This window comes from Globicephala melas, chromosome 13 (genome assembly GCF_963455315.2).
Source record: "Globicephala melas chromosome 13, mGloMel1.2, whole genome shotgun sequence".
In the NCBI taxonomy this organism is placed as follows: Eukaryota; Metazoa; Chordata; class Mammalia; order Artiodactyla; family Delphinidae; genus Globicephala; species Globicephala melas.
This window is the reverse complement of record NC_083326.1, coordinates 87,994,470-88,013,864: the sequence shown is the minus strand read 5'-3', so window position 1 is coordinate 88,013,864 and position 19,395 is coordinate 87,994,470. Positions and strand designations below refer to the sequence as shown.

The 19,395-nt window shown below is 52.1% G+C and overlaps 1 protein-coding gene across 3 annotated transcripts in view; it reads left to right on the top strand.

Moving 5' to 3' along the window:
- The first annotated feature begins 3,803 nt into the window (after positions 1 to 3,803).
- The window catches only part of RIMBP2 (RIMS binding protein 2), a 281,741-nt gene continuing 266,149 nt past the window's right edge, over positions 3,804 to 19,395 (top strand). For 2 of the 3 annotated variants that reach the window (XM_060311104.1, XM_060311106.1), the window contains exon 1: positions 3,804 to 3,901. The gene's annotated coding sequence lies outside the window, so the exon portion shown is untranslated. Of the gene's footprint in view, positions 3,902 to 4,280; positions 4,332 to 19,395 lie in introns of those variants that run through there. The other variant, XM_060311111.1, reaches the window with a different exon arrangement.

The window sequence follows — 19,395 nt, the reverse complement described above, 5'->3', positions numbered from 1 at the left end:
CCAATAAGTGTGGAAGGGGTGAGCTTCTTTGATTTCTTCAAGGAAGCGAGTCTCGGCCCTGGCAGCCCATCTTCCAGACCTAGGTGATCCTCTCCCGCTGGGTCTTCATGCCCTCGTTCTTCACAGACACAGCGTGGCTTCCTCTACATCGTGACTTACCCAGGAGCCTCTGCCTGTGAAATTCTCTGCTTTGTTACATTCAACAGTGTCTTAAGCCCGGAATTCACCTGGTTTTTGTGAAGTTAGAACATGGTACCCAGAGGTGGAATCACTGCCTTCCTTTTCTTTTCTTTTTTTTTTTAATTTTATTGAAGTGTGTTTGATTTACAATTTTGTGTTAATTTCTGCTGTACAGCAAAGTGACTCAGTTATATATATAATATTCTTTTCCATTATGGTTTATCACAGGATATTGAATATAGTTCCCTGTGCTGTACAGTAGAACTTTGTTGTTCATACATTCTATATATAATTGTTTGCATCTGCTGACCCCAAACTCCCAATCCATCCCTCCTCCACCCCTCCCCCTTGGCAATCACAAGTCTGTTCTCTGTGTCCATGAGTGCGTTTCTGTTTCATAGATAGCTTCGTTTGTGCCATAGTTTAGATTCCACATATAAGTGATCTCATGTGGTATTTGTCTTTCTCTGACTTCACTTAGTATGATAATCTCTGGTTGCATCTCTGTTGCTGCAAATGGCATTATGTTGTTCTTTTTTATGACTGAGTAGTATTCTGTTGTATGTATGTACCACATCTTCTTTATCCATTCATCTGTTGATGGACACTTAGGTTGCTTCCATGTCTTGGCTATTGTGAATAGTACTGCAATGAACACAGGGGTACATGTATCTTTTTGAATTAGAGTTTTGTCTGGATATATGCCCAGGAGTGGGGTTGCTGGATCATATGGTAGTTCTATTTTTAGTTTTTTGAGGAACCTCCATACTGTTCTCCATAGTGGCTACACAAACTTACATTCCCACCTGCCTTCCTTTTCTGATTGGACGGGGCAGTGTCCTCTCCTGGCCTCAGCGTGCCTGGTCCTCTACGTGGGCTCGCACAGAGACCCTCGGGTGAGCAACTTCCGTTGACGTGAAATACTGTGAGAATGATTCTGGAGTCTCAACAAGGCTGGTTCAAGTGGCCGTAGCCCGGCGTGGGGAGGATTCAGCATCTTAAAAGTATGTGCTTTTGTAGGTGAATTGTTTCAGAACCTTGGACTTTAGGCCTGTCTGATCTATGGATTGCTTCAAAACAACCTGCTGAGAAAAGAGGGGGAGAAAGCCATATTCATACCATTGAATGGCCTTCTCAAAGAACGAGTTCTTTTCTAAAATTTCTAAGGGGGGGAGAGTTTTATTTTCTTCCGTCAACCCTGTTCTTTTTCTCCCATGATAGCCCCATGGGTGGATGCTCTCTAAGAAGCAGATACGATACTTTCGTAGCTGAGGGAACAGACTGACCTGTTGAAGGTCACACAGAGTCGGGATTTAGACTTTGGCCAGCGTGACTCCCAATTCATGTGCTTTTTTTTTTTTTTTTTTTTACTTTTTTATTTGAGATGAGGTTCATGTAACATAAAATTAACCATTGTAAAGTGAATAATTCAGTGGCATTAGTGCCTTCACAATGTTGTGCAACCACCACCTGTGTCTAATTCCAAAATGTTTTCATAGCCCCCAAAGGAAACCCTGTGGCCATTAGCAGCCCCTCCCCCTCCCCTCTCTCCCCCTCCCCCGAGGCCCAGGCGGCCATCCCACTCATCTCCTTTCTGGCTCTGTGGCTTTGCCTATTCTGGACGTTTCATCTACATAAAATCATACGACACGTGGTCTTTTGTATCTGGCTTGTTTCCTTACCAGCATGTTTTCAGTTAATCCGCACCGTAGCCTGTGTCTGTGCTTCCATCCTTTTGGTGGCTGCATAGTATTCCACTGCCTGGACAGACCACTTCTGTGGATCCATCTGCCCATCAGCGGGCATTGGGTTGTCTCCACCCATTGGCTGCTGTGAAAGGAGCTGCTGTGAACAGGGGTGTACAAGCGTTTGCCTCCTCTTCCCTGGTCGTGGTTACTGGGAACTGATGGCTCTGCCTGCAGAATGAAAAAGGGAATGGCGTACGCTTCATAAAGAGAGTTAAATGTCAAGTTGTCATATGACCTGTTAATTATATTCAATAACATTAAAGAGCAGCATTTGCAAATTGCTTCTGTGCCTGGTATTTTAGAGTCTGGTGACAAATTTATGACCTTGACCCTCATAATTAAATTACTTCATTCTAAAAAAAAAAAAGGAAATGGTGGGGCGGTTTGCTTCCCCCTCCTGAAAGGGGCACAGAGCTCTTGGTCCAACAGAAAGAGACTGGGACTGGCCTAGCGTATACGGAGCTGTAGGAAGCCTTCCGTCTTGCAGGCAAATTCAGGCGCTCTCCATCCTTGGGAAGCAAAAGCGGGTCCTGATTAGGAAAACTTCCACTCCACCTGTGTACCATGGTGACACAGAAGTCGTTTGGGGAAGGAGTGTCCTTCTGGCCAGTTAGCTTTTTATTTTTTATACTATGTTTATTTTTTAAGAAGTTCAAAAAATTTTAAATTTTTGGCCACGCCGCTAGGCTTGTGAGATCTTAGTTCCCCGACCAGGGATCGAACCCACACCCTCGGCAGTGAAAGTGCGAAGTCCTAACCACTGGATCGCCAGGGAATTCCCCAGTTAGCTTTTAGCTCATGGTGGTTTGTATAAGGCAGACAACCCAACCACCGTGCTGGAGGGTGTGTTGGATTTTCCCAATGCCCGTTTGGTAAGCCTGTTAATTGGAGAAGCAACAGAAAGCATCTCGGGAGACCCTTTCCTTTTTGTACAAAGGACCTGCAGCTAGTGTATGCCTGCCTTCCACCCCGCGGTCCCTGTCCAGGCAGGCGGCACTGGGACCCCTCAGAGACACAGTCCGGGTTCATGGGACCCAACACGGGGCTTTCCTTCCACAAGCTAAATTATTTAGCGTCTTTAAATCACACATGATGGGGTTTTCATCCCAGGGAACAAACTGTGTGTGCCCGTGTGTGTGTGTGAAGTCCACGCACATTTTCCTATTTTGTCAGTGTCTCTGCCGCGTTGCTAGGTAGCTGGTACCTCTGTGCAAGGGTCTGAACTTCTGGGAGGATGAAGAGAGCACATGTTAATTTTCTTTGGATTCGGGAGGCTGGGGGGCAGCGGGGGAGCCAGACCAGCGGGTGCAGACCTGAACAGCTTGGGTGGTTGGTTGCACATAATCACTTAATTCCTAGCTGCACTTGAGTTTCTGAGCTTCGTGGGGCGCGCGAGGGCAGCTTTTCCCTCCCCTTGGCAGCCCAGAGGGCCGGTTGGTTGCAGGAGCCACCCGCCCCCCCACCGCCTGCAGCCAGCAGGGGAGAGCTAGTGCTGTTATTCCGGGGAGGGAGCATCACCCACCGGACCCCGAGCCCTGCTTGGCTAAGAGAGCTGTTTCGCCTTCATTTCTGTCCCAGCTTTTGGCCGCAGCTCGGTGGAAAAGACACTGGCAGGGAGACGAGAGCCATCTTGGGGTGTGTGTGCGCGCGTGTGTGTGTGCGTGTGCGTGCGTGTGTGTGTGTGTGTGTGTGTGTGTCTAAACACTGACGTTTCCTAGGCTCTGGGTACCGCTGCATGGCGGATGATTCCTCCCCCCCGCCTTTCTCTCTGTGGGCCTGCTTGCCTGCCTGCAGAAAACTAATGAATCATTTCTAGCCGAATCCAAGCGGCGCAGACACACCAAGGCCCTCTCTCTCTCTCCTCCCCTCCCCCCTCCCTCCCCTCCCTCCCTCGGCCCCAGTTTGTAATCTGACACAGCAGACTGCAGTTGTCTCTGGGTGAACCTCCCAGTCTTGGCACTGCTGCTTCTAAGGTAGGCTGAGATTTATTTTTTTCTCCTAAAAATAGCTTCACGTTTCCCTTTTCACCCCTCCGCACGCACCCGGCGCTGCAGCGGCGGTGATCTCCGGGCGATAGCCGGAAACTGTCTGCGCCGACAAAGTTTATTTTCCAGCGGTTTGAGGTTGCCCTTCAGCACGGGGTCCCGGTACCGAGCTGCCATGGACGCCGGGTGCAGGAGAGCCGCGGGGAGGGGGGGACCGTTTCCAGACGATTCCTCCCGCGGATGTGGGGTGCTGCGGCTTGGTCCCCGTGGATCTGGTTTCCCAGGGCACTGCTGACGGTTCTCTGTCGCCGTGGGGTTCCCGGAGACCCCTCCCACCCCCTACCCCTCAGCTTTGCAGAAAAGCCCCTCTGGGCGAAGTTGGACATCACACCAGGCAGTGCCTTTCGAACTCAGAAGTGTGAGCTTGGACTGTTTCACATCTGAGCCTCTGGGGGCTCTGGAAGTGGTCTTCCTGGGGGTGGGGCTTGAAGGGGGAAGGGGTTGGGGGCCAACAACTAAAAAATAAGAGTTGTATCATCCACAGCTCGGCTCAGATTTGAAATGCATTGAGCCAGGAGCTTGCACGTTGAGAATTTGTCAATTCATGTCCCATAGACCGACTTGAATAATATGTTTGTCAAAACAGATGTTCCCGGCAGAATGTGCGTGTGTGTGTGTGTGTGTGTGTGTGTGCGCGCCCACGGCAGGCTGTTTGCTGGGGCACACTCTCCCCCTGGAAGCCGTGTTTTCACCTGGAGATCCAGTGTTTACAGGACCACCTGCCCGGAGGGAAGTTGGGTTTGGGAGGTCCAGTGGGGTCAGGGTGCGGCTTGTTCTCCTCACGCTGAGGCCTTTGTAGAGTCAGGCTTGCTGCTGTCCCCAGGGTGTCCCCACGGGCTGGGTGGACGCAGCTCAGCACCGGGTCGTTGGGCCCAGGGCATCGGGGCTGCCGGGGGGTCATGCAGGGATGCGGGGCAGGGTCTGCGTGCCCCCGGATTCTTAGGATGGCCGGCTGAGGGAGGAGGGGAGGGCGTTGGGGAGAGAGGTCCACCCTCACCTCTCTCTGCATCATCACCTTTCACTAGCGAGGCCCCACCTCATCAAGGGACAGAAAATGTCCCCACGGGGGAGCAGGCCGAGGAAGACGAGAGTGGGTGGGCTCTGAAAATGGAAGGTGGGCTGGAGCGAGGAGGGCTGTCCCGGCTTGCGAGCCTCTGAGTGTGTGGGCCGTGGACCAGCTCTCCTCCCGTCCAGTTTCTGAGCCAGGAGTGAACACGGTGCCAGTGGGAGGGGCGCCCTTCAGGCTCAGCCTGATTGCAAGGTGGCCAGTCCCGGGGGCTGGGGACCCGCTGGTAGGACCCTCCTCTCCATCCCAGCCGCCCCAGCCCTGCTCCGGGATCTCCTGGAATTGGCTTCTGTCCCGGCCCCAGCTGCTGGTCCCTGGTATCTGGGGCTTGGTACCTGGGAGTGGGGTGTGGGAGCCTCGGGGCGGGCAGTTGGGCGCCATCTGGGCTTGTGTCTCCGGCGCGGGGCTGTGGTGTAGGAGGTGGGCCGGCAGACGGCCCTGGTGACTGGGCTGGGCCTCAGGGTCTAGGGCTGCTTGGCCAGCCCTACGGCACTGCACCCGGGACACAGAGCAAAGCATTTTGAGGTTATTTCAGGGAAGTGGCCGCCAGCTGATATTACCACCCTCCCCTTCTGAGAAGATGACAAAGTGGGTCAGGGAAAGGTTGGCGCTGTCAGTGTGCCAGGGGAGATGGTGGGACCGTAGGGGCCAGACCCCAGCCAGAGGCCTGTGTCCAGCTCCCCGCAGACCCAGCCTGCGAAGACGGGGACCCGGCCACATCCGAATCCCAGGCAGGGGGAGTCTGAAAGCTTCCCCACGTGAGGCCCTGTGCAGACTGGGCTGAGAACTAGCAATTAAAGAAAAAAAAAAAAGGGCAGCAAACCAATTCAGCTGATTCTCTCCACTGTGGGTTTTAGTCTCATTTCTCTTGCTCGGGGCCTGGTTGGCGTTTGGGAGGAGAACAGCGTGTGCTCAAAGGGCAGGAGGGAGGGGCACAGAGCAGGGAGGCTCTTTCCTGAGCTCCCACTTCCAGACCTCCCTCCTTTGTGTTTTGGAACGAAGCTTGAAGTTTTCATTAGTGGGGGAGCACCCGAGTCATCGGAGGGCGGGCAGTGGGAACAGTTCTGCTAGCAGAGCTAGGGACGGGTCCTCCAGGGTTTGCGTCTCTCAGTCTCTGGTGCTAACGCTGCTGGCCCAGGGACCTCATTCTGAGAAGCGCTGGGCTAGGGCGTGACCCCACGGCGGTTAAGCATCTGTGGGAGTCGTCCTCCGCGCTCTTGACTCTGGTTGCGGATGTAAATGAAGTGTGACTCTGGCACGGCCCTTGCCCCTCAGGTGGGTCTAGGCTCGTAAATGCTGGAGCTTCCTTTGTACCGAGCAGACACCTTTCCAGAGCCACTCGAGCAGCTGATGCCGGTGGTGGAGACATGGAGGATTTTACCGCGGAATTTCCCAGCCTCTTCCGTGTAGCTGGAAGGTTGGAACCTGTGTGGTTCTGAGAGCCCAGTGAAGGATGCACCTGCTGTACTGGTCTGTGGTGGGTGCACCGGAGTGGCTGACACCGACTTCTAGAAAACTCTGTTCTTCATTTCTCCGGTTCCTTTTGAATTTGATCGTTGTATTCTATGAGCAGTGTTTCCCTAACTTCTCCTTGCCTGTGCCCATCGGTTTGAAAAGCTGCCTGATCTTGTTATGGCATTTGCTCCAAGCTCATCTGGGCTTCGTGCTGACAAGCAACGGCCTGTTGGTGTTGGTGCCGCTGCCTTGGGTGAACCACACTCCTTGGTCCTTAATGTGCTGTCATTGCAGGGCCTCCTTTTCCCTTTCCCCCTCTCTTACCCTCTGTCTCTGTCTCTCCCTGGCCTCTTCCCTTTCACCCCAGTCCCCACCTCCTTTACCTTCTCCATCACAGCCAGTCCCTTCAACATGTTTGATATATACCCTTGAATTTGCATCTATGTGAGATATTAGTGCTGCTGTATTCGCAGGTGTTCTGATGAACATAAATCCCATTGTGCTCTAGACCTTGTTCTGTTTCCTGCTTCTCTCATGCAGCCCTGTCCCTTTACAGTCCATCCATGTGGCTGTGTGTATTTCTGGTTAGTTACTTCTAACTGCTGGGAAATATTCCATAGAGCTCATGGACCACGTTGTGCTTGCCCATCCCCATCGAGGCCACCAGGTTGGCCCCAGAGCCCTGCTGCACAGACGATGCTGTGGCAGAATCCTCGCACGTGTGCCTTACGGTCCCACGTGAGAATCGTTCTGGGTGCGTCTCAGAAGTGGATCGCTGGGGCAGAGGGGACGTGTCGACTTCATTTCATCAAGTTCTTCCAGCTTGCTCTGCAGGGTGGGTCCTCTTTCCCCAAGTTCTTGCCAACACTTCACATTGTCTGACTTTCTAATGCTGGCAATGACTTTTTCCAGCCCCTGTAGGTCCGGTCCTCCCTGAGGAGGTTTGGGAGTGAACATTCACAGACACTACGGTTCCAAACTAGCATCTGTGGGTGTCGGGGGGGCATGTCCAGGCAACTGGGCTGTGTCTCTTCGTACGTCTTAGGAGGCCTGCCCTTTGTCTCAGGCTCCGTAGGTAATGGGTCTTCCTCTTTGATAACTGGATATGGTCCTCAGGGGGATCTGGGAGGACCCTTTCGCCCAGCCTCGCAGTGACAAAGAGTCTCAAATTAACCCTTGATATTAAAAGCTACGGTTTCAGTCGCCAAGATCCACTGAGAAGACTCCAAGAAAAAGTCATTTCTCGTGTGACCTTAAACCATTCCCAGCAGCTGGACCACCCACCTGTGTGGATCCCTCTTCATAGGTCAGTCATATTGTACTAGAGTTTGTTGGGTTATAGTTAATGTATTATTAATACGTTATATGTATACATCAACACATTATACATTAATTATTACATGGATACCTGAAAAGTAACAATTTAAACCTGTCTTGACATTTCTTAGTTTTTCACTGGGCCACGAGGCTCCTAAAATGGGAGAAGCTGGGTCTTCTCTGGGATTCTGAGAGGCCAGATAACCTATTCTTTCTTTTTTAATTTACTATTATTTTTAGTCGAAGTGTAGTTGATTTACAGTGCTGTGTTAATTTCTGCTGTACAACAGAATGACTCAGTTATACACGTATATACATTCTTTTCAATGTTCTTTTTTATTACGGTTCATCCCAGGATGGTGAATATAGTTCCTTGTGCTATACAGTAGGACCTTGTCAAATAACCCACTCTTAATGTTCACCCACCCGGGAAAGAGGTGTCACGACTTCCAGGGCCTGAGGGGCTATGCAGGGACACAGGCGTGTGAGGGGACAGAGTCTGTGGCAATGTGGGGTAGTAGGGCTTGCGGAGAGATGGAGGGAGCAGAGTGGCCTAAGGACATTCATCTGAAAATATCTTATCTGCTGGCATTTTTATGGTCTGCTTTTCCGCCCAAGCAAGCGCTTTGCACAGAGTAGGTGGTCAATAAATATTTTTTTGGAAAGAATGAATGAAGGAAATGAAATGACCTACAGGATATGCCCCAGGGTGGGGTGGGCACCCCTCCCTCCCCTCCCCCTCCCCCTCCCCTCCCCCTCCCTTCCCTCTCCCCTCCCCCTCCCTTCCCTCTCCCCTCCCCCTCCCCCTCCCCTCCCCCTCCCCTCCCCTCCCCTCCCCCCCTCCCCCTCCCCTCCCCTCCCCTCCCCCTCCCCCTCCCCTCCCCTCCCCTCCCTCCCCTCCCCTCCCTTCCCTCCCCTCCCTCCCCTCCCTCCCCTCCCTCCCCTCCCTCCCCTCCCTCCCCTCCCCCCTCCCCCCTCCCCTCCCCTCCCCTTGATCTGGTTACTGCCTGTGCACTGTTTTTCTCTTCACCCTCACCATGAGAGGGTGAGATCTCACCATGAGAACCATGACGGTTCTCTCCTCTAAAATGAAGTTCCTGGAAGGCAGTGGTTGTGACCTTTATTTTTATATGCCTAGTGCATTCGCTTATTCATCCCACAAACATCTGAGCACCTATTAAATATTAAGTAGCATTTTATTTATTTATTTTTTTATATCTTTATTGGACTATAATTGTTTTACAATGTTGTGTTAGTTTCTGCTGTATAACAAAGTGAGTCAGCTATACATATACATATATCCCCATGTCCCCTCCCTCTTACGTCTCCCTCCCTCCCACCCTCCCTATCCCACCCCTCCAGGTGGTCACAAAGCACCGAGCTGATCTCCCTGTGCTATGCGGCTGCTTCCCACTAGCTATCTATTTTACGTTTGGTAGTGTATATATGTCCATGCCACTCTCTCACTTCCTCCCAGCTTCCCCTTCCCCCTTCCCGTGTCCTCAAGTCCGTCCTCTACGTTTGCGTCTTTATTCCTTCCCTGTCACTAGTTTCGTCAGTATCATTTTTTTAGATTCCATATACGTGCATTAGCATACGGTATTCGTTTTTCTCTTTCTGACTTACTTTACTCTGTATGATAGACTCTAGGTCCATCCACCTCACTACAAATAACTCGGTTTCGTTTCTTTTTATGGCTGCGTAATATTCCATTGTATATATGTGCCACATCTTCTTTATCCATTCATCTGTTGATGGACACTTAGGATGCTTCCATGTCCTGGCTATTGTAAACAGTGCTGCAGTGAACATTGTGGTACATGTATCTTTTTCAATTATGGTTTTCTCAGGGTTTATGCCCAGTAGTGGGATTGCTGGGTCATATGGTTTTTAAGGAACCTCCGTACTGTTCTCCTTAGTGGCTATACATTCCCACCAACAGTGCAGGAGGGTCTCCTTTTCTCCACACCCTCTCCAGCATTTATTGTTCGTAGATTTTTTGGTGATGGCCATTCTGACTGGTGTGAGGTGATACCTCATTGTAGTTTTGATTTGCATTTCTCTAATGATTAGTGATGTTGAGCATCCTTTCATGTGTTTGTTGGCCATCTGTATGTCTTCTTTGGAGAAATGTCTATTTAGATTTAAGAAGCATTTTAGGGGCTGGGCACAGAGCAGCCAGCAAGATAGCTGAAGTCCCTGTTCTTATGGAGATGACATTAGTGTGTGTGTGTGTGTTTGTTTGACAACAAGCAGGTGAATAAATAACCAACAAGTGGAGGTAACACCATACAGAGGTTTACAGCAGCCTGACTTGAGAGACTGTGGTGGGATGATCCTGGAAGGACTCTTGGAGGAGGTGACATTAAGCTGAGCCCTGAATGACGAGAAGAATCCAACTGTACAGATACCAGTGCAAAGACCCTGAGTATTTGCAGGAAGGAAGGGTGTCTTCATTCCTTTTAGATGGCTGTGCAGGAAGTGCTGACAGGGTGTTTCTGGAGCAGGTGGGATGACAAGGGTCTGGAGTCCCCAAGCTTTCACCCGTGGACACTGAGAATGAGCTGTGAGTTCCCAGGAGTGTCTGGAAACCAGTGGGCGGGTGTACTTTGCCAGTTCCTTCCTCAGGGAGTTGGCTATGGGGGGGGGGTCCCGCTGTTGAAGTGCAAAGGTTCTCCCTTCCTCCTGTCCCCACCCTGCCCCACCCCCCATCCTGTGCCGCCGAAGAAAACCCAGTTGTCCTGCTTTTGGAAAAGAGGCCTTTAGAGGGCGGCTTGTAGCTGCCGATCTGGCGGCGGGACTTTGGTGAGATTCCCTCGGATGAAATACTCCTGTTGCCAAGACATGGATGCTGTGATAACGGTATTTAGCATTGTCTGCTGCAGTTGGTTCAGCAGAGTTGGTTTCCATTGGGATGTTTATTGTTGGCTGATTGTTTCTAACACAGAAACACTCCCCATCATGTCGCTCCGTTGTTACTTCAGACTCAGAGATGCAGAGAAAAATCGGGCAATGGTTTTGTTTGCTTTTTTCTGATGTTTCCCTCCTACCTCCCACCCCCCAGCGAAGGAGCCCTGGAGTATTAGGAAGTTATGTCTGGGGTGTTAGTGCCAGGTCTGTAAAGGGCTCAGATTCACGAGCCCAGGATCTGATCTGTGCATCCACCTAGTTAGCTGGGACCTGCTCCGGGGTGGGGATGCCGGTGAGCTTGGAGCCTGGGGCTCGGACAGGTGACAGGGGAGCCTCTGTTGACATCAGAACCACACAGACAGTCCCTCCCCAGCTCACGGCATGGGTTCTGCAAATTGAATTTGTTTTTTTTAATGACATCTTTTAAGTTTTATTTTGAAAGTAATGACTGTTCATTGTGGGAAAGTTAGAAAGTATCAAAAAAAAAGAAAAGCAGGAAGAAGAAAATATTTATGACTCACAGTTCTGTCACCCAGACACAATCATTGTTAATATTGGCATTTTTTTCCGTTTCTTTTCTCTATGAGGATTTTTATTCCATTAACTGTTTTGAATTATGTTTTTAAAACATTTTACATGATAAGGTTGGCATTCTTCCATGACATAAAAAAACTGCAAAAAACATACCTTAGAGTAGCTGCATGTACTTGAATGAGGCTGTCGATGTTTCCTCGTTATTACAGACAACGGGCGGTCACCACACCCAATCTGCTGTCCTTCCGGGTAACACGCGGGGCTGGCCGTTTGGAGGGTCGTGGGCACGGAGCAGCCACACGGGAGAGTCTCAAACTGCCTGTCAAGGTAGATTAGAACCTGGTGACCACCGACCTCATCTTCCCTCCCAAACCTCCACTGCCCCTGGAAATCTCTGGACATCAAAGTGAAGAGTGCCACCTGCCACTCAGACACCCCATCTTGAGGATTGGGGGTCACTTTGGACTTCTCCTGGCCCACCCGCATCCAGACGGTCCCCCGACTTTGCTTGAACATAGCCGTGGCCAAATGCCCCGTGCCAGCAAGTGGCTGACACGTAGTAGGCGCTCAGCTGACACACAGCAGGACGGGCTGGGTGGCCTTGTCACCCCCAGGCTCTGGACAGTCCCCAAGCCCATCAGCTCTGGGTGGTGTCCCTTCTTTCCAGTTCTGGGCCATTTTTTAGGCTGAGAATTCAATAAGGGAACTTGTGTGAACAGTTCTTGAAGCTGCAGATGCAGGAATACGTGTGCTGCTGGCTGGACATCTCCGCGTGCCTTCACTTTTTACATGTGCGACACTGTGGCTTCACGAGGTGGGCCTTGGTGCTAGTTTAGACCCATCGTACAGACAAGACAATCATCTAAGAGAAATGAAGGGACCCTTCCAGGGTCGCACAGCTGGACAGGGACGGGCCAGGCTTCAAACCTGGGTCGGCCAAGCTTGGAAGCCAGTGGGTACCCACCGTGTGGCGCTGCCCTTGCGGCCCACCTTTTCCTTCCTCGAGGGAGGACGAGCAAGCTGGCCGGCACGTCTGGAAGGTGGTGGGCGCAGGGTGAGGACATGTTGGGAGGAAGCAGGTCCAGGTCACGCAGTAGTGATCGGAAGGGCCTCAGATCTGTTCCCGGCGAGGATAAAAGCAATCAGGAGGCCCCCGGGGGTTGCATGGTCTGCCTGTTTTCAGTAGGCTGCTCCGGCGGCTGTGTGTGGGTGGGCCGCAGGACAGACATGGACAAGGAGGTGGGAGGGGCCGACACAGCCACCCGGGGGTGCGTCGGTGGGGTCTCAGCTCAGGTCAGGGCACAGTGGTGGCCATAGTGAGAAGAGATCAGACTCGGGATGTGAAGGGAAGGAGGGGGACAGATCGGCGGGAAGAAACCTAGGGTACAGCTAGGGGGAGCAGGGGGGGGACAGCACGGAGTTACACGCGGCTCTGCGTCCAGCAGCGGTTCTCAGACCGTTAAAAACTACGGTGCCTGCTGACGAGCAAAACTGGAAGGTCCACACACGGGAATACTGTTCAGCTGTGAAAAGAGTGACGTTCTGATGCCTCCCAAACCGTGGGTGAACCTCGAGAACATGATGCTGAGAGAAAAGAGACAGGCACAGAGGACCACCTGTTGTATGATTCCACCGGCATGAAATGTCCAGGACCGGAAATCCATAGGCAGGAGGTGGATTCGTGGCGGCTCAGGGCCGGGGACTGGGGGGGATTGGGAAATGATAAAGGTGTAAGGTTTCTTTCTGAGATGACGAACATGTTCTAAAACGGATGAAAATGTCTCGAAGTGGACCGTGCTGACGATTGCATGTATCTGGGAATAGACTAAAAACCACTGAATTGTACACTTTATTATTATATTTTTTAACATCTTTATTGGAGTATAATTGCTTTACAGTGGTGTGTTAATTTCTGCTGTATAACAAAGTGAATCAGCTATACATATACATACATCCCCGTACCCCCTCCCTCTTGCTTCTCCCTCCCACCCTCCCTATCCCACCCGTCTAGGTGGTCACAAAGCCCCGAGCTGATCTCCCTGTGCTATGCGGCTGCTTCCCACTAGCTATCTATTTTACGTTTGGTAGTGTGTATATGTCCATGCCACTCTCTCACTTCATCCCAGCGTACCCTTCCCCCTCCCCGTGTCCTCAAGCCCATGCTCTAGTAGGTCTGTGTCTTTTTTTTTTTTTAATGGATGAGTTCGATGCTATGTGAGCTCTATCTCAATAAATCTGTTTTTAAAATCCTGATGCCTGTGCCGCACCCCAGAGCACCCACTCCAGGAGGGTTGAGTGGCCCCTGAAGGCAGGTCTCAAAGGCTCCGGGCACTGTGGGGCGGCTCGGGGCTCCAGGGGCTGGTCTCTTCTGGCCTGGTTCCCTGTGCAGCTGCACCCCCTGCAGGAAACCTGTTTCCTCCTCTCTCCTCGAGGGCGGGGCGGGCTCCCCTTGTCCTTTGTCCGGGGCCGCTTCCTCTGGCCTTCCTTCAGGTGGTCACTGTTCGGAGGGTGCATGACCCCTCCGGGCATGGGTGTCTCCTCCTGCCCAGCCCGGCATTCCCTGGCGGGTGAGGCCTGGGTGTGCAGACGGCGCGTGTGCAGGGTCAGAGCTGTAAGCAAGGCAGCTGCACTGATGTGGGTGGCGTGTGACTCCCGAAGGTCCGTGGCACCCGAGGCTGCTTTCTTGTCTGTAACTCAGCTTGTCTTAGCTCCGCTTTTTCTCAAGAGCAGGAAAGTTAATCTTATCACTGGAGGATAAATTCAGTTACTCGTGTTTTCTCTAGAATTTCAGGATTTCACAGTTAACTTCTCTTCCGCGCGGGGAGGAGCGTACAGCTGGCTGGGGTCAGCTCTGCCATCAGGGTTGAGCCTAAGCAGAACTGGTCCAGAATATTCTTTCCCTCTTCCCTGGGGTGCAGGAGGTCCGGGGTGAAGGCCTCCATCACTCTGTCAGAATACGGTCCTGCCACATTGGGGACCATTGGTGTTTTCTGAATAATTCCACTGTTGATTATTACTATAGTAATAATGCATTATTGATTCACAGTTCCAGTTGTGATTAGCCTGTTTGGGGTCCAGTCATAACAGCGGTACTAACAATAGCTAATGCTCTAAGGCGGGAGCTGTTATTCTCCGCACCTTGAAGGTGGGGACTGAGACCAGGGAGGGGAAGCCACTTGCCCAAACTCATGTGGCCGGCGAGTGAAGCAGCCAAGGTTCACTGTGGCCCTTTGGGCAGAGCTCATGCGCTAACCACCTCACCACACTGCCACTGAGGAGCGTGCTGACCTGCCCCTGCACTTACGTCTCTCCCTACGGCACCTGCAAGGGGAGTTAGTTCCCCAAATGGGACTGTCCGAAATGGCCTTCAGTAGATGGCATTGGCCGTGGTTAGTCTTGAGCCACACTGGCTGGTTCTCATCTTGGCTCTGTGATCTCCTGGCTGTGTGACCACAGGTGCGTTTCTTAACCTCTCTGTGCCTCATTTTCTCATCTATAAAAATGGGAGAACAATGGTATCTACCTCCTCCTCAAAGGATCGAGCTAATACAGGAAAAGCGCTCAGGACCTAGTAAGCGCTCAGTAAATATTAGCTATTACCGTTATTCTCATTCAGATGGGGAGACTGCAGATGCGGCGTTTTGATGATTAAATGAGTTACGTGATGTGAAGCATTCAGGACAGGGCCTGGTGTACAGTGAGGGCTCAGTACATGCTGGCTAGTATCATCACTGCTGTGATTCTTGGATTCTAAACAGACCAGGCAGTAAAATGACAATGGAATTAGTAGGATAGTATCAACAGGACAGAATCGCATCTGATATATTAACGGGGGCCTTCTGCCCGCACCCCCTGCACTGGATGGGGGTTAGTCCCTGTAAGCTTTGCGCCTGCTCAACTGACTGACAGCAGAGCTGAGCCCCTGCACAGGCCCCCTCCCTCAGCGGTGCCCTCTACTGGCATGGGATGAAAATGTCACATTCTCCCCGCTCTCAGCAACTTGAATGTTTAAGCAGCCATGTTACATCTTGGTGACGCGCGTACTCTGCAGAAACGGCCACGTGGAGGGGAGGCTGGGCTCCCGTGTGGCTTCTTTATGAAATGCCTGCTGCCGTGTTGACCTGGGGAACAGCTCCTTTAAAGCCCGGACCCCGGCTTAGTTCACGTCACAATCAGGCTTGACGTCGGGCCCCGCAGTTCTGATCTGTTTCGAGAGCCCAGAGCAGAGGTACCAGTTGCACTGGTCCTTTGAAGTTTGTCTTGACTGTTGTCTCCTGGGCAGTGTAACCTAGGTTTTTTAGTAGATTTTTCTGCAGTTTATTTATTTTCCTTTTCTTGTGAGCAGAGCTGCCTAAACTGTGTGGGAGGAAGAGACTGTGCACGGAGTGACATCCGTGTGGCCCTGCCTGGGTGGATGAGCTGTGACGGGCTCGGTCTCCCTTTGTCTATCTCCTGCATGGGGCCTTAGGGTGGATGCTTGCGTTTGGAGCCCTGCCCAGGTCTGGGCAGACAGGACGTTTCTGCAGCGGGGGGAGCCCGAGCCTCCTTCCTTCTCCCCTGCACGGCGACCTGGAGGCCTGCAGAAGCAAGGGAGAGGGAGGAACGGCGGGAGCCTCAAACCCAGCAGCAAAGGCAGAAAACGCCCTCATTGATTTTTCATCAAGGAGGAGCACATCAGAAACAAGGGTGCCCACGGGGGGTTAATCGGTGCGCCTGGCCCATGGGACAGCTGTGTCCACTCCGGGCCAACCCCACCCCCAGGATGGTCCTGTGGCTCACAATCCTGGAACAAACAAATGGGGGAAACATAACTCCTTCCTCCCCAGCAGTAAACACGCACTGGAAAACACGGGTTAGCTGCCCCAGGAGCCCTGGGTTCTGGTCTTTGTTTTGTAATGAACAGGCTGGTACCACGGTTCCAAGGTGGAGACAGTAATCTCACGCCCGTGTTTCCCAAGCTGGGGTCACGCAGGCATCCTCTCCCCACCTCGTGCACCTGTGTGTTGTGAGCTGCCGCAGTGCTTTGCTTGCCCCTTTATCCCTGGAGTGGGGTGGATGCCCCCCCTGCCCCCCCGGAATGCCAGCTTCGGAATTTCTTTTTGCCCCCGGTGTTGAAGCCTATGCTATTGCTGACTTAGTATCTGTTTCAATGGACTCGTTTTCCTTTTTAAAGACATTTATGGAGGCTAAAAAGAAACAATTCTATGTGATTACCATAAATGAAATCTTCACATCATCTTAGATGAAATAAGCCTAACAATGAAAATAGTGAAGGTAAGAGACGTCTAATGTTTTCTAGAGGTTTGCTCCTGCTCGCCTAGGCTCGGCCCTTGAGGCCTACCCTGTTTTGGTAAAAAAGGTTAATAATAATAATAACAATAACTAACGCTGCGACAGCTGACAAAGGCATTCAGCTCTCCCCGGGTGCCAAGCAACGTCGTAGACACTTGGCAGGTTTTAGCTCGTTAAGTCTTCATAGCAGCCCTACAGGGTAGGTGTAGGAGGCTGAATGCATCTGTGTCCTAATCCCTGGAATTGTGACTATTGCCTTATATGGCAATAGAGTGAATATTACCTACATGGCAAAAGATGGGATTACGTTAAAAGGACCTTGAGAGGAGGAGCTTATTATCCTAGATGGTCTGGTGGCCCTGAATGCCGCCACCCGTTCAGACACAGCAGAGGAGGCCGTGTGACCCTGGGGCAGAGACTGGAGGGATGCGGCCACAAGCCAAAGAAAGCCTGGGGGCACTAGAAGCTGGAAGAAGCCAGGAAGGACCCTCCCCCCAAGCCCCGGAGACCTTGTTTTCAGACTTATGGCCTCCAGATCTGTGGGAGAATGAATTTTTGTCGTTTTAAGCCACTCAGTTTGCTGTAATTTGTTACTGCTGCCAGAGGAAACTCAGACAGTAGCCATTGCTACCATCACCATTGTGTAGACAAAGAAACTGAGACACAGAGAGGTGGAGTAGTTAGCCTGAGATCACACAGCCAGGAAGTGGCAAAGCTGGGATTTGAGCTGGGGTGGATGGACCGCGGAGTCTGGGGATCTCAGACCTGCCCGAGGCCGCTCACTGCTCGTTGGTGGGCCTTCCCCGCTTTGGGAAAACTGGAGGCCGGCAGGCAGATTCATCACCGGGAGCTCATTTAGGAAGCAGGTCGAAACGTGGAAAGCGCCACACGACAGAAGACGGCTCCTGGGTGTAAAGGCTGCCTTCTGCAGGTGTGTTTGTTTGCTTTTCAGATAAGAGGCTGGAGCTCAGCCTGTCTGAAAGCCCACGCGGGGAGGGGCTTGGCCATGACCGAGGACCTGCAGAGGCGGTTTCCCCTCACCCCTGCCTCTGGCGGCTCAGCCCTCCTTCTGGCGCCTCTCGGCACCCTCGCCCGTGGTCCTGGTGCCAGGGGAGGGTCAGCGTGGCCACAAGGTCCCCCACCCACTTTCCAGAGGCCCCTGGGCCTTCCCGTGCCGCTCCATCCAGGAGGGGGCTCAGCTGGGGCGTTTGGGGCACAGAACGGGGACATTGTAGGAGGACGTCACTGAAGCTCTCGTCAAAACACAACCAAAGTGGAGCCGTCTCCTTCCCCAGCACGTGACAGACCCAGTGCACCCAGAGGGACGCCCTTCCCCAGCGGTCGGGCCCCAGGCCTCTGCCTCGTGCTGAGTGACCTGGGGCTGTGATTCCTACTGTCGCTTCTAGATCTTTCTCTCCTAAGCCAACCCCTCCTCCTACCCCCGCCTCTGCACTTCCTACACTGTTCTCTTATGGGGTGCTGTTCTGTTTTTCTTTCTTCTCCCCTAGGAATCTCCATCTACACACACACACACACACACACACACACACACACACACACACTCCACCAGTTAGACTTGTTGAATCTTATTCAAAATGTGGAAAGTCAGCGTGAGCCCAGAGCAGGCTGCAGGCGGCAGCTTATGGCTGGAAAGTTAATCAGGGCCAGGAGAGGTCAGCCCGGTCACGTGAGCTAATGCCTCTCAGATCCCGATTACTGGGCACCTGACGTTGCGCCAGAGCCAGGCGGCAGAGCCCAGGCTGGCGCTGAGTCAGGATGGGGTCCGCCGTCCCCAAGCCTCCAGGGCTGGGCGGCGGGTGGCTCGGGGAGAGGATGCAGGATGGCAAAAGGCATGTCTACGCTTTTTAAAAACGATGACCATTTAAAAATACCCTTCCTGCCTGACTCCTAAAGGTAATTTTCAAACACTGACACTAGGCTGTCATTTTCTTATTAGCGAATCAAGGATTCTCGGGCAGCCTGTGCAATAAGTGAAGCGCACGCGCGCTGGGCAGTGAGGGGCCCCTGCGTGATGATTAGCGGCGACCGTAAAAGGCAGATGAGCCAGGGCGCGAATGGCTGCCCCGGTGATCCTGGTTCCGACACTGGCACCTGCAGCAATTATTTTAGGCTTCGAGACAAACGATCCAGCCTGTGCCCGCTGAGGTGACCCAGTGACCTGCAAGCATTACCGGGAAGATCCTATTATCATGAACTTCTCGGGGCATCTAAAGCGAAGCAGCAGCATTTACTGAAATGAGAGAATTGCTGGAAATCCCAGTCTCATCGTCTCGGCCCAGGAGAAAAGGAGGAGAGAGAGATGATGCTGCTGTTAACATACAGAGCCAGGTCCTCTTCGACGCTCTCTGAGTTTTTAATTTTACTGAATTTCCGCAGCCCTGTTATGAATCCCGGTTTTAGGAATGGGCTTTGGATGAGGCACCAGGAATTTAAGTAACTTGTTCAAAGTCACACAGTTTGTAACTGGGGGTGGGGCTGGGGGCAAGATTCTAATCTAGGTCATCTGATTCCAGAGCCTTCTCTCTTAAGCAATGTGCAGTGTTTCTTATTGGAAGAAATTAATAGCTGAGAAGACATTCTTTAAATGCCGGTGGGGAAAGGAAGGGCAAATACACAGTCTCTCTCTCCCTCCCTCCCTCTCCCTCTCTCTCTCTCTCTCTCTCTCTCTCTCTCACTCTCACACACACACACACACACACACACGTACACACACACGTACACACACACACACACACACACACCGTTTCCACCTGTTTTCTCCTCCAGCTCCTTGATTACTGGCTGTTTCATTGCTGAGTTTGGTGGGGCCAATGTTGGAATGCACCTA